General features: G+C 38.2%; 1 protein-coding gene and 1 long non-coding RNA gene across 2 annotated transcripts in view; one reads left to right on the top strand and one right to left on the bottom strand.

Moving 5' to 3' along the window:
- LOC118566565 overlaps positions 1–10,003 on the bottom strand; it is a 115,302-nt gene extending 105,299 nt beyond the window's left edge. The window contains exon 1 of the long non-coding RNA XR_004933117.1: positions 9,876–10,003. This is a non-coding gene — a long non-coding RNA (uncharacterized LOC118566565). The remainder of the gene's footprint in view (positions 1–9,875) is intronic.
- cacna1c (calcium channel, voltage-dependent, L type, alpha 1C subunit) overlaps positions 1–14,775 on the top strand; it is a 175,672-nt gene that overhangs the window by 41,913 nt on the left and 118,984 nt on the right. The window lies entirely within an intron of this gene.

Below are 14,775 nucleotides of genomic sequence, written 5' to 3'. Positions count from 1 at the left end.
GAGACTTTAAAAGTTTGTACACAAGCTTCTTCTAATATAATATTCCATCTGCTGAGCCATTTGCAGGTATGGTAATAATACAATTAAGGGTATTCTAACATACATTACTTCCTCTAAGTATTGGATTTAAAAACTGTTATGAAAAAGCGCAATTTGAAAATGTTTTTCTTCAGCCTGAAGTTGTCCTTTTGTCATAATATTTACTTTTACTCTGTTCTCATATTATTTGAAATATCAGACTTTGCATTAAACTTAATATTTTTGTTGACATTCTTTTCTCAAATGAAATCAGATGTTGACAGTTCCATAGTATTTGAGTAGACATTTTACTAAATATCTTTTTACTTTTTAGTCATTTTGCTTGAGTATTTTTTTTTAGATGACCTTTTTCCCACTTCTACTAATTTAAAAAAATATATTGAAGTATTGCTACTACTACTTGGATGCAAAATTTGGCTACTCTACCCACCTCTGGTGTGATGCTTTTAGCATGACCTTGATCAAGGCTCAGCATGTCACAAAGATGGGTCCGGAAGGTGCGGCGGCCAGTTAATTGCTAGAGATATTAACACATTTGCAACAATATCTCAGGACCAAAGCTGAGCTCCTGGTATTTGTAAACCTCTGAAATCCAGTGAGCACCACTGGGATCATAATCTGGAAGTGGAAAGAATAATAACAAGAAATCATGCAACGAGTTCTCGTTGCATGATTTCTGTCAGTCAATAGAAGAAATAAAATCAGTAGAGTTCTGCAATGTCAACTAGCAGAGAGCTTGAAACAGACCTAGAGATAACAGGTCAAGTTTTTCAATGAAATTAAGAAAGGCGTTCAGCTACTCTCGCCTTTACACACGACAATGATTTCAAACACAGAGCCAAGAAAGATCTTATTTTGTTTCAGAGAATGGAAAAGAAATACTGCTGAAATTGTCCAGTCAGTCACATGACTTCAATTCACTTGAATGCTCATGGAAAGGACTAAAAATCATGGTTGCCACAGGCCTATTTAAATATGAAGGAAAAATAAATTCTACATTAACTTGAGGAACAATTGGGACTATTTCTATGGTGTTGGGACACTTTTAAGCCAGTGTTTTGGTGAAGGAGAAGATGCATGTCAACACTCAGCCATGCACTGCTGCCTGGATTCTACACAGAGAGCACATCTGAATGTTGCTCTCAACAAATTGCATATGTTAATGTCCAGACATTATTAGTTAACTGGTGATTTAGTGGCTGAGAGCTTTCCCTCTTCTTCTTCCCTTTGCCTGACTGGTATTCCTGATCTGACAGATGGTTTAAATGGTGTGTATGCAGGAACAAAGTTGAAAGACATGAAGGAATGACAGAAAAGGGAGATTGAGGCATGCAATCTAGAGTTCTAACACAAGTTTGCTGTTATCTACTTTCCCCTAGCTGTTAATGCTATTCAGTCATCTCTACTGGCAGTATTTAAAGTTCTATGGATACATTAACTCTGTTTCTATAATGTTTTCATCTGCAAACCTGATAGTTTGATGTTAGCTGATTTTTCACTTAATTCTCTGATCACAAAAATCTTCAAGCTGTGGCTCTCTGACTAAAAGCATGCAACAAGAGTTGATCTATTAATACATTTTTGTCAAAACAAGCTTTTCTGATTGCATGTTCTTTCCTATGTTCTTTGAATATCCTGTCTTATTCCCAAATCTAAATAATTAACTAATCAAACGTCAGAGACTCAAGTGAAGAGGAAGTTCAGCATGGTCAAACATGACCGTGGGCCCCTTTATGTTCCTCCATGGGGAACAGTCAGAAGAGAGGCAACAAATATGCGGAATATGGTGATGCATAATGCGGCAGTGATCTGAATATTTCAACAGGAAGCATTAGTGATGCTTTCTTCTTTTTTCTTTCAGAAATCTCTCCTTTCTGCTCTTCCGCATTTTCCTGTTTCTGGTTTTCTCATTTTCTGCTCAGGGTTACTGGGGAAGAGCCATTAAAGTCAGGGCGACAGACTTGACTTTGAGTGCAAACACATGGTTTTCTTGTAGTCTGATATGCAAATGAAATCAGAGGGTACACAGCGGGGTCAGGCAGGACAGAGTACACACAACCATGCACAGACTCACGGAAAGAGGTTTCTTTATGGATTCCTGGAAGGTTAATGGAGTTGGTCCAACTCTGGTTCCCACTCTGAGGTTTTTTTTTTAGGGAAAGACTTTCTGCACTTGGATCATTAGTGTCAGTCTTTCAGTAATTGTATATGCATGTGTGTTTCATAATCCCTGTATAAGGTATTCACATTAGTAAGTGTCGGCTTCTTTTGTAGTATTTTACGGTGCTTTGCAAAAGTATTCATATCCCAGGGATTCACTGTGTCCAATCCACTGAAACTTTTTCTGATAGAACAACAGAAAGTATTTTCATCAAGTGAAAGAAAAATATTATATGATTTTCTTTTTTTATACAATGGAAAATCAGAAAAATTTGAACGCATTTGTTTTCAGCCCCACTAAGTCATACTTTGCAGTATAACCTTTGTTGCAATAACAGCTGCAAGTCTTTTGGGTTATGTTTCCATGATGTTTATGCATCTACACCCTGAAATTTGTATCCATTGTTGCTTGAAAAATAGTTCAAGCTCCTTCAGATTGGATAGATGTGAACATCAATTTTCAGGTATTGCCAAAGGCTGTAAAATGGATTCATGGCTGGACTTTGACTGGGCCCTACTGAATATGTTTCAAATTAAACCGTTCCACTGTAGCTCTTACTGTATGTTTAAAGTTGTTGTCATGCTGGAAGGTTAATCTCTGCTATAGTCTCCAGTCTTTTCCAGGGTGGTTTTTCCTAGGATTGCCATGTATTTAGTTGCACCCATCTTCCCACCAAATCTAACCAACTTCAATTTTGCAACTGTAGAAAAGAATCATTCAAGCATAATGCTGCCACTTTTGCGCCTCGATGGTGGTGATTGGTTCAATTTGGTTTAGTGTGTTCAGGGTTTAACTTTCTGCCACTCATAGCATTTCACACGCAAGCTAATAGGATCAGAGCACCAGCTCAAAGAAGTCCAGGTGGGACTTCTTATACCTTCTTTTTTTACCATAGCTTTCTTTCTCCAATTCATCCATAATGGCCAGATTAGTGAAATTGAAGACTAATTGTTGTCTAGTTTATAGATCCTCCCACCTGGGCTGTGGAGACTGTGGAAACAGTCCAAAAGTCACCAAGGGCCTCTTGGCTGATTCCCCAAGTAATGTTCTCCTTGCATGCTCTGTCAGTTTAGGTGGCCGACCATGTCTTGGTGGGTCTTTCCAGTTTTACACATATTGAACAGTGCTCCATTAGACGTTCATTCTCTTTATGCTATCTACATATACTGAGATCAAATAATCTTAAACTACCTGCCTCAGGGGCTACAGATGGTAAATTGGCTAATACATTGTCCCTGAATTCTAATTATTAATTAGGGGATTTCTGAAGGCAGCTAGTTTTAAAAGATTTTATTTACAGTATCAAAGGAAAAGTGACTAAATATAACTGGAACATGTTTGTGCTTTATATACTGTTCTCCACTGGTCTTTCATATAACTGACAGTACACTGACATCTGTGGTTGTGAAGGAACAAGGTGTGCAAAAATACAAGGGTATGAATACTTCTGCAAGCCAATATAAGTTCTAACTTCAGGACCTGTACTAAAGGTCCATAAATCAAGTTTTATTTTCCAGTTCTGTGTGTATTTTCAAAAAAGAACAGATAATATAAAATGAGAGACAGGGAGGGAGAGAGTCATGCTTTGAGTGAGTGTGTACAACTTGCCAACAGAGACACTTTAATTCCATTACTTACCACTTGAAGAAACAAAGGCAGCTCGAGGTTTAAGCGCACTTACAAACAGACACACACAAACACACAAGTTCCACCTGGGCTGTTCCTCTTTTGGCTGACCATACCGTGAACTTGGCTCATCGATAATCCCATAAACACAATCACACACCTATACTGCTGGCACAAGCATCCTCCATTGACAGGAGAAACAGATACATTCTGTTTTATCTGCACTGCATTTACGATTTCTTTACATCTTTTCTCTGTAAACTATTTTCTACTGCATCGATTTTTTATGAAACCTTCTACTCATTCTTATTGTACGTCTGTATCAGCATTCAGTTCTTGTTCCCTTATTTTTAGCAGTGGTATATAGTAGAAACGTGTGTGCATAGAAACAATGTTTATTTTTGGCATCACCTAGAAAAACTAAGCTCCCATGAATCCATACAGAATTAGAAGCTTTTGACCACATGTTTACAATGTTAATAAAGTCAGTCAAATAAAGTAAACATTTCCTACCAAGCTTACATAAATTTAAGCAATAGAGGAATATTTTATTTTTATATGTTTTCATTTTTGTAATAATTGTGTCAAACAGGCATCTGTGTGAAGTTCTATAAGCTACATCAAGAGGCACCAATCTACATTTAGTTGCTGATTTTTGACCTTCTAGTTTTGATCTGTCAGTATAATAGTGTACAATATCACTAAACATTTATTAAAGAAAAATCCATTAAATCAAAACAGTTATTACTAAGGTATTGATTGTGAGAAAAAAGTTCAGCTATACGATCAGGTCAGTTTGCACATTTAATTTATCAGAACTATACAGAAGCCTTTCTGTGGTTAGACAATATCACAGAGAAGAGTCATTGTGCCATTTTCCACAACTTAATATCTGTAAACAAAGACAACATTTTAACTTTCTCTAATATCTTATGCTGACAATTTGCATATTTAAACCATAAGCACCAGTCTCTTCTTCTACTGCCTGGGGCAGATCATAGCTGAACTTTGAGACTTCCGAAATATTTTGAACATTACAGTTGTGTAATACATTTAGCCTTCCTGTTATCTGCTGAAATCCAACTCTCTAATCTCTATCTTGGTGTCACGGAAAATGTCAGCATGCTTTATATCCATTTACACATTTTGTGCTTCATCTGACTTAATTTCTAAACATCTTACTGGTATTGAACTAACTTTTAGTTAGTGGTTTTTAGTTCAATCAACAACATTCAGTTGTTGATTGAAATCCCACAGTGTAGAAAGAGCATTTTAAAAATTTAGGAACAAAATATATTACAGTAACCTGGGCTAGAGTCAGCCTCTCTTATTGACAACTTTCACACTTAAGACTGTTATCTAAAAATAATACATTTTTGAATCTCAGTCTCTGGTTAACAACTTGATGCAACCTTCCTCAGATAACTTTATACCAGTTTGCAATATAAACTGCATTTGACCAATACTATAACAAGAGATGCATGTTATTGACTTTGGAATGATAACTCTACATAAATAGAAATAAGTTGGACTCGTTTGTCTTGTAAAGTGTATTGCAATTACTTTTGTTATCAACTGTTGCAGTAAATATTGATTGAACTTTAAAAGAGCTGAATTTGTAGCTAAGCTAGACAATCAGCTTAGTTACAAACTTTAATTGCTGAGAGACGCTGCTCACGGATAATACTATAAAAGATTTACCACCACATTATACCGTTTATGTCACGACTGTCATTCGCTTTGATGAGAACAATAGCTGGTGACAAGCTGCACATGTCAGCAACCGAGCTGTCAGCGACGTACAATTAACTCATGAGTTTGGGTCAGCTGCATTTATACGTTTTCAGATAATATACACTCGCGCACATTCACAATAATGCTAAATTTACAAACCTGTTGCCTTGGAAACACTGAAGCAGGCTCTCTGCCATCTAGTTAACACAAAGGAATTATAGCCACGTGTGTGCGTCAGTGTATGTGTATGTGTCGGAAACAACAGTGAAACTGTGGTTGTGCTCTCTCCACGTGCTGTGTTGCCATTATGTTGTCTCACCGCCAAGATAGTGATAGCTTCAAGATGTCCAAGACAGACTAAAGGGGGGGGAAAAATGGCACAAAGTGTACGAAATGTGAAATAAAATGAGGGAGGGACATTTTGCTACTGCTTGCTTGACTGAAACCAAGGCCCTAGAAATCACAGGAGACTCACAAATCATTGGCGCTGGTTTTAAAAGGCAAAGTTAACCTTCTCCAAGGAGACCATTTATAATGAGCCAGAGTGAGCTCAGTGCAGTTACATAGCTTTATTACACAAGCAAGATGTTCTTATGTCTGCCTCCAAGACAGTTCTTTGGAAAAGACATAAAGTACTAAAAGAAATTTACATGAGATAGATAAAGACTGGGGGGCCCATTTTTTTTCACAAAAGTTTGAAATATTTGTTTTTGACACATTTTTTTTTTAGTGGATCTGTTTGATACTCTGCTATAAAGGGAAGAGTAAAAGTAGAAACTGTTTTTGACAATGAAAAATTAGATGTTGAAAGAACTGCCCAAACAATGAAAAATAAAAAAAATCTAAAAAAAACAGTTTTTTGGTGTCATCATTATAATCTCAATGACAGCTGACTGAACTAAATACAACATATATTATAACCATGAGGATGTTTTTCAAGTTCTCCCACATCTGGAAAGAATTTAGCTGACCCTGTCACCAATAAACTTCAGGTAAAGACTGATAAGGCAACTTGGAAGAAAAGAGCTACAGTTGTCCAGGAGGAATCTGTAGTGACTCCAAAATCTCATTTATCTTCAAAAATGGAAGTAAATTCAAATGTCAGGAAAGTATTTAATGTTTTAGGCTGTTATGAAATTGTTGGGGGTTTTAAACAGTTTTTTTTTTTTGTACAGAATTTAAAATCTACTGCTTAACAGTTCACTGTCTTTGCCGTGGGGTTGCAGAGGATACTTTTAAGGGCTATCTGGTCCTTGCATAACCCAACAGCACCCCAAAGTCAAGCTTCAGGCCATGACCCCAGCTTGCACTGGAGAGATTCAAAACCGAGAATGAAGCAGTTAGGAAGAGCGCCAGCTCCTCTAACTCTGAGGCCATGGTCCTCCAACGGAAAAGGTGGACCGCTCTCTGCTGGTTGGGGTTCAGTCTCTGCCACTAGTGAGAAAGTTAAAGTATGAGGTTTTAATCATGAGTGCCGGTAGGATGGAGCAGATACACAATAACGTGGCTGGTTACTACAACTTGATCAGGTAAAGCGACTTTTCTTAAGAGTACATGCTCTGATTAAGTTTTTTTTTCAAGTGCAAGCGGACCCTGCAGAGGGTGGGAAGAGGGGGTTGAGACAGAGGCATACATGACGGCGATTGGCTGAGGAGGCTTAAGGTGGGCGGGTCTTCGTCGTGCTTTCCGCACACAGAGTAGACCGACAGCAAGAGACACAGCGATGCAGGAGAGCCTTGTAAAATCAAAGACAGTGTTTGAGAGCTGGAAGTATAGGCACCATATTATGTTCACTCAAGTCAAAGTTAAAATATGGACAGATGAAGCATAGACCTTTATTCGGATTTTTAATGAATGATCAGAAGTAGCCCAAAGCTTTCACTTTTGTTTATAGTTGTTTGAAGTTATACAACTGGGTGTTTTCTTCAGTGGTATGACGTTATTGCCTACTGTCACAAAAATACTTGAATTACATTCCACCTGGCTGTTGTGTGGAATGGTATGACCACTATTTCATTTTACTACAACATGAACCTTATTTTGTTATAGTGGTTGAAAAAACATTTTTTATTGCTATAGCCAGTTGTAGCCTGTATGCAATAACGATAAAGTTCTAAAATATGTATTTGTTTTATTGTGCTTTTATTATAAACACTGAACATAATAATCAACGTCATAGCTACATAAATATATTGCAATTGATAGGTGTCCTGACTCTTAACTCACTTGCTCCACCACATAATAAAATGGTATAGATTAGTTTAGAAAGATTTCAGATACTGAGACAGTTTAATTATTCATTATGAATTTGTATTTGATAATTGAGCTCAGTAGGATTTAAAGTTCCAATAACAGGGAAGTCATCCAAAATCATTGACATTTTAGATTGTAACATGTAACTGCACAATTACTTGTCTAGTAACTAGTTACTCTGATAATGCTTTAACTAGTTACTTTTAGGGAAAAGTAACTAGTAATTAGAACTAATTCCTTTTTTAAGCAACTTGCCCCAACACTGTTTGTTACTCACTGTTATGTAATCTACCATTTGTCCCTCCAGCTTTCAGGTTAGTCCAACTGCTAAACACATAAAATAAGAAATTAAGACAGAGTAACATTTTGTGTGTGTGTGTTATTTGACTATTGTTTGCCCAGTTACACCTTTACCGGCTTCATACCTGGAATTCATGAACCTGACATGGTTGTGCGGAGATGTGTTGTTTTTTTTCTGCTTCAGTGGTTTATGCGTTTTTATTTATTTTTTTAATCGGTGTATGTCTGCACGCTCAGCAGCGTACTGTTTGATAAATCTCAATCATTTACACATGCATAACAGGGGAGCAGAAGATTTACTGATCTTTAGTGCTTATGTGCTTGTGTCATCAGTGACTCACCAATGCAGTAGCAAACAGCTCACTTTTGCAGAATTGTAAGACAGAAAGAGACGTTAGGCAAATGTGGTTTAGTGACTGGATGATAAGTCTTGGGAATATGTTTTGAATTAGAAATTTCAATGTTTTTCAGACTGAAATAAGCATCGTCCATTTTGGCGAATTGTATAACTAGAAAAACACACGTTGAATTTAAGGTTAATATTTCTGTTTAGGTTAGCATAGATGGATGGATGGATAGATGGATGGATGGATGGATGGATGGATGGATGGATGGATGGATGGATGGATGGATGGATGGATGGATGGATGAAATGATGGATGGATGAAATGATGGATGACAGATGAAGAAAGAAATGGAGGGGTTAATGAATGGTGTTGTAAAAGATGGATAGACTAAAGGATGATGATGAATGAACGAATGGATTCAAACTTATCCAGAACAGTTAAACCATGTTTCACACTTTTTCAGACTGCATGGTAGCCCAGGTTTTGTTCTTGTTAGTTATTAGACATGATCTATAGATTTTCTGATAGATGTGAAAACTGAACAGAGTTATAAGTGATAGTATGGTTTAATTATTTTTGCTGGTTGGGTGTATTTCTAAAAGACAGACTCAATCAAATATGGATGGCCACTAAAAAAATAAAAAAGGATGCACCTAACTGCATTGCTAGACCTATAAATATGATTTAGTGCCTCTTGAGCAAGGCGGTTAACCTTTGCTGCTTCAGTCAAGGGCACCATTCAAGGCTGAAGCACACAAGGTACTTTCCTTGAAAAAGTGTGAAACAACATGCTGTGGGATCTCCATTTCTAACCTAAGAGACGAAGAAGAGCTCTTTAAATTCAAAGGTTTTAGGCACAAACACTTTAAAATAATCTGCATACTAAAATCAAGAATCAATAAAGTAAGCTTGCATACATTTGACTGTAAAGGCAGAATTGTTTGGACTTAATACAATGTGTTTTCTCATCCGTATTTTTTCCTTTAGCTGTGTTTAAACTGAAAAATCTGTATCTATTCGTGAGTTCCTGGCCTGTGCATTGTGTTTCTAGATTCTTAGAGGATTACATGAAGCCCTATAAATCAATCTGCTGAATGCTTATTAACCTCTTTGACATTTGCGGTGCTTTTAGTGTATCAGCAGAACCATGAAATCCTGTTTCTAGCTCCACGGAGCTTCCAGCTCTTTCCGACGAACACACAGGGAGAGATGGCCACATGATAAAAGAGCCCTGCTCAAGTGTTTGTATTAGAAATGAAGGGAGGGGGGGGGGGAAACAGGTGCTCTTCTTTGCATCTAAGGCTTCACAAACACCCCTTCTCATATAGTTTCCCCAGCACCTGCTCTTCCATCTCCCAATTGTTTGCACGCTCCCTCTTCTCTTCTAATGTTAAATACTCTTATCTGCTGCCTACCTGTCCTTTCCTCTTCTCTCCTGTCCTGACAGTCATCTTGGCTCCAGGTGGCCAGCAGAGACCTCGCCCCCTTGGGCCAGTTATCCCTGCCAGCTGCAAGGAGATTGATGAATTAGAGGTTCGATGGCGGCTCCAGTGAGGTCTCTTAGGGGGCTGACGTGGCGGCTAGGCTCCATCAAACACCATGCAAGCAGAACTAATAGGCATGCTCTGGAGGGGAGGACGACAAGATGTGCGTTAATATAGGTGAAAATGCTTGGTAGACGAACTGATGAGACACACGGACAGACGAGAAGCTTTCAGAGATTTTGATTCCGGAAATTCAAAGAACTTGCTTTAAAGTATAGCTTGAATGAATGCAGAAGGTGGCGGTGGGTGCTGCTCATAGTGGCAGTACAATTCATGAGCGGATTGAAGGATCAAAGCCACAGTTACGATGAAGATGCGTCATAATGAGGGACGAGAGGAGGGGAGGATGATTTCTATTTCAAATGCGATTGCCACTGACAGCTTGGTCATATGCTAATGCATATTTATGCTAAGTGTACCGTTACCTTCACATGTCACGCCATAAGAAATATTAAGTTCCTCAACGACCCGTCTCCCCTTCAACCCTGTTCCTGCCTATATGTTATTTCCTCATCTCCTTCAAAACACCCCGTCTTCATTTTAAGCCCGGTGTTAACTTTCTGCTGCCTCCCGAACGTTCTGTCATTTGATTATCCTCGCAATTAGGCACAGCCAGAAGGGCAGGTGTGTTTGTTTTTCTTTCAAATCTGTCCATGCGGTTCCAGGTCGCAGCATGTCCAGGTCTGTCCACGGGGACGTGCATGTATCGTGCATATATAGCCACTGAACACCTGTAAGTCACCGTGTCCAGACGGATACAGTTTGTCCTCACATGGGAGGCGTGTCCCTGTGTCTCATGAACCTCATGATATCACCCTCTAGTAAATCATGAGGACACAGTGTCCTACAGATGTTCCTCCTATATAAAGAGATGTTCATGTTGCTATGGTGACTGAAAGGAGTGTTGCATCGTACATCTAACATTAATATATATCAATCATAATGAATAAAGCAGCAATGTGACTAACTCTATTTTATGTAATTTTATTTATTTTACCTCAGTCTGAAAATATTGGATTTTCTTTTTCTTTCAATTTCCTATGCCAACAGTGCTCCCCAGGTCTTTGACTATTTTTAGGCTGCTGGGGATGATGCAGTTATGTTTGTGTTTTCACATTTTAGTAGTATTTGTCAGTCTGTAGATTCTGTTCCTTTCTTCTTGCTTCCTGTCATTATTTAGTCTGTTCATTATGAATTCAGTTAGCGACTCTTGTTCCAGTTCGATTATTATTTTCCTGCCTCAGCCTTCAGTTCTGTTGAGTGAGTTTATTGGATCATAGTCTGTTCATTCACTGTTTTTTTTTTTTAATTCCTTATAGGGTCTCCTCTTCTCCTGTCCCCATCAGATAATTACTGATTTGCATAGGTAATTATGGCCGAGAAAAGGGCGGCCCTAGATACACCTGCAGATGTGCAGAATTCCTCGCAAAGTGGGATTTATCAAGGCAATGCATGCGGTGACCAGTCTACCCACAATTTTGTACATCTGATTTTTTTTGTGTGCCGCAAGTTTTCCTTACTGCCAACAATTAATACGAGAGCTGTGCTCTCTTTCATAGATGAGGCCCTTGGTCTTGTTTACGTTTTCTTTGACAAACTTCAGTCTGACCTTCATGTTTTTCTTGAAAAGCAATGATTTCCTCCTTGTATATCTCTCTCGAGACTTACACTTGACAAATCTCTTCTTTCATATCAACATTAGCAGGAAACTGCACTTGGTGTCATAATGAGGTTTTAGAGTTTTAAGTGACTTATTTTAGCATCTTGCCATCTGCTTAAAGGGTAAAATTGTGTAATTAAATGGCCAGACCTGTGTATTGCCAGTAGTTTTGAACGTTTTCCATTTATAGACTTTTTTTCCATGCAGTAGTACAGCGGATTTGGAGATATTTGTAAATCCTTTTGCAAACATATTGCTACAATCTATTTTCTGCTCAAATATCTTAGGAAAACCTATAGGTTGTCATCAGGTGTCCACATTTTATTTTTACAAAATCATATTTCTTTAGCTTCGCCAATGTCTACTGAAGATAGTGATCAGCCCCCTGTGACCCTGCAAGGATAAGCAATTACAGACGATGGATGGCTAGAGGAATTCATTAGGAATAAGTATAGAAATACAAACAATGCTTTTCCAGACTAATCCTCACTGAGGGGCTATGGTGTATATAACCATAGCCCCTCTGAAAATCCGATCAACAGTGTGAATCTGAATGGTTCATTCTGGAAAGATTTGTTATGTCAAAAACATGTGTTTCAGTGGACGCTGACTTTGGTCTGGAAAGTACCGTATCATATGTTCATCAATCATTGGTCAACATTATGTGTAAACTAACAGCAGTTGAACATGTTGGTTTTTGTCAAACACAGCATTGCAAGCAGAAGAAACAAAGCCTGTTAATGACGAAGGGATGGAATGTGAGAGCTGGTCAGCATGCCAGACTCAGTGGGAGTTCAGATCACAACGCTGGGTAGATAGTTAATGAGAAGCCGTTTAACTCACACATCCACTGGAAGACAGTATAATTTAGGCACCTTATGCACACAACATACAGATCTGAGCCAATAAAAACAAGCCATTAAGACATAATGTTGGGGGTGAAAAACCTGAGCAAGTCGTTAGTGCAGGAACACGCATGCTGTTGCGTAAAGCTGAAAGAGAAAGTTTGTAAAGAAAGTAGGAACAGAGCTAAACAATAAGCTGTAGCCCTTTGTAAAAAAGACAATTATCCGACAATATATAGTTAAGCCTTAAATCATCAATACATCTGTCAGATTTTGATTTAAAATTATTCCAATTTAACCAAGAAGTTTGTTTCTGATGGGTAATGAAACAGACATCCCTAAAAAAAATAATTAAACAAGTTTAAAGGAGTATCAATTTTGAAAATAGGAGAGGGAGTGACGTTTTTGTAGCATTTGCAGACGTTGCACCTCTCATTCAAAAGGCTGACCTGAAGTAAAGAAGCTGTTTGGATGAGAGGTGAAACGTCTTAAAGAAACAAGAGCAAAGTCCCATTGCCTTCTACTTAGGATTGTCATGCTGTGGATGACTGAGAATCTACACCAACGGATTTGCATACTGTCTTTTTTGAACAAGGTCTTTTTCCTCAACAATGCCTTATCAGGGTAGCAGCACAGGTTAGCACATGTATATTATGTATATTTCAGAAACCATTGTGGTTTTACAGATGCTCATTGCCATTGACATTCATACCTAAATCACCCGTGAGTACATTATGGGTGCTGGCAGTGAGCTCCAAATGAACACTGCATTGTATTGTTTTGCTGTCATACAAAAACATATGAATAAAGCAATGTTGTAATTCTTCCAGTGGTTCACTGAGCTGCACTTTCTGTTCTAGAAAAATGTTCCCACAGACACATGACACAATAATCACACTCTTTTTCTGCCTTGGCACTTTGTCTGACTCAGTAAAAACACAATCCAGCCTAATGCCTTTTCAAGAAAATTTCTAGTCAGCACTAAACTCTACACTTGGTCACAACATTGTCAAAATAAAGAAGACAAAAAAACAACAACTCATGTACAAGCTGCATCTGACAGATCATCGCAAGACCACTTGTCTTACAGCTTTCTCTGCACAGGTCAACGTTTGGTTCAGTGGTGGTAATGAAACACTTTTCCAAATCTAGAAAGATATATCTTCTCATTTTCAATGAGCATTTTCAATGTGTTTTACAGCTAAACACACATAAACCGATATATTCCCTAATTGTTCTGCTGAATGTGGGAGTTCAATTTGTGCGAGGTCCCTGAAAGCGAGGATTGCACATGATATCCATGAACATGCCTGTCTTTCATGTTGTCAATTATGGACATGGCTTTGCATTGACACCAGCTGCATACAGCGCCTTCCCCACTGAGCTTAAAGGAAAAGTGTAGGTGGGGTGTATGTGCTTTGTGTTTCCTCTCATCGGAGATATATGCCACACACAAATATCATATGACAAACACATTTCCCTCCTGTTTTGATGTGTTCTGGAAATACTTTTCTATACTTAAGAGGCAGTCAGGAAAGAGAAGCACCGCATACATATGGTAATAAAAACTCCTAACTGGGAATTACGCAGTTTTATTTGATCAACGTGGGAAATGCTTTCTGAAAATTTACGCTGGCACTCAAATACTTGTGCGTTTCAGAGCATACAAAATGCACATGCAAGAGATGTATTAGCATGTCAACTTTAGCATGAAAACATTATCGAGTTTAATCGTCAGGATAGTGCTTGGGTGTAAGAAATATATATATAAAAAGACATAAGCAGTCAATGCAGGAGCAGCATGAATGATCAGAGGAAGAGAAACAGCAAGCTTGTCAGATTATATAAAATGAGTCAGCTGATACTGATCAGCTGAGCCTGTCTGCAGCTTCTGTGTTCTGCATAAACTAGAGCGATGCGCTGCAGCTTCACTCCTCCTCTCGCTATTTCCCTCCAACATCTTTTTGCATCTTTTAAACTCCTAGCAAAATGCTACCAGCAAAAGCCTGACTTAGAAACGTCTTAAAAATTTCTAAATGCGTTTGACACTGAGATCCTTATTTAGCTACAAGGGAAATTGCCCTTGTAGCAAGGAAAATAATATTTGGAAAAAGGACTTGTAGTTTTCTACAAATGCTGACAGTGAAAGAAAGAAAATCTGTAAAGCATGTATTACGCAGATCATTAAGTCCAAGCAGCTGATCCGTTTATTAGGCCAACAACTGGCCTCATGGACCATCTGTAGTGTCTGTACACATCTGTACAT

The sequence above is a fragment of the Fundulus heteroclitus genome, chromosome 17 (assembly GCF_011125445.2).
Source record: "Fundulus heteroclitus isolate FHET01 chromosome 17, MU-UCD_Fhet_4.1, whole genome shotgun sequence".
NCBI classification, from domain to species: domain Eukaryota; kingdom Metazoa; phylum Chordata; class Actinopteri; order Cyprinodontiformes; family Fundulidae; genus Fundulus; species Fundulus heteroclitus.
Note: the sequence above shows the minus strand (reverse complement) of the source record. Positions and strands in the feature narration are given on the sequence as shown.